At 34.2% G+C, this 672-nt stretch overlaps 1 non-coding gene across 1 annotated transcript; it reads right to left on the bottom strand.

Annotated features, from left to right (window-relative positions):
- Window positions 1-352: 352 nt before the first annotated feature.
- On the bottom strand, window positions 353-458 carry LOC130455345 (U6 spliceosomal RNA). Its single transcript, XR_008913252.1, has one exon. It is a non-coding gene; the product is annotated as a U6 spliceosomal RNA (small nuclear RNA).
- Window positions 459-672: the final 214 nt, after the last annotated feature.

Here is a 672-nt window from a genome sequence, read left to right as displayed (position 1 = left end):
GATACAGACCTGAGCTTGGAGTTGGAAGATATGAATTTTAATTTGAACTCAAATATTCAGTAGCTCTGTAAGTGTAGGAAAATATATTTGCCTCAGTTTCCTTATCACTAAAATGGAGATAACTACCTAACTCAAAGATTATTGTGAGAATCAAATGACATCATATTTTTAAAGCACTTAGTACAGTGGCTATCACATAGTAGGTGCTATAAAAATGCTTATTCTTCCCTTTCCTTCCCACCTACTCTTTCATTGGGGGAAAAACATTTTAACAAATATGCCTTCCTGAGCAAAAAATAAACCCTATACTATTTATCCAAAAAATACACATCTCAATCTGCATACTGAGTCCAAAAATATGGAAGATTTCATGCATTTGCATTCCATCATGCACAGAGGTTATTGATCTACTCTGTATCATTCCAGTTTTTGTGTGTAAGATGCTAAGTCAGAACCTTAGATTTCTTCTGCATATTTTCTTGCCTTTCATTTGTCTTCATGCCTACCATGTACCTTTCATTTACCCTTTCATCATCTTCAAGTTCATTCTTTGGAGGCTTTTGTGTTCTGTGACTCAGAGCCATACAGTATACCTGAAAATGTATTGGTCCTACCTTAGTTCCATGGAGAAGATTAGTATGTTCAAATTAATTTAATAATTTCCAAAAGGCA

The sequence above is a fragment of the Monodelphis domestica genome, chromosome 6 (genome assembly GCF_027887165.1).
Source record: "Monodelphis domestica isolate mMonDom1 chromosome 6, mMonDom1.pri, whole genome shotgun sequence".
In the NCBI taxonomy this organism is placed as follows: Eukaryota; Metazoa; Chordata; class Mammalia; order Didelphimorphia; family Didelphidae; genus Monodelphis; species Monodelphis domestica.
The sequence above is the reverse complement of the archived record's forward strand: the minus strand, read 5'-3'. Positions and strand labels throughout refer to the sequence as shown.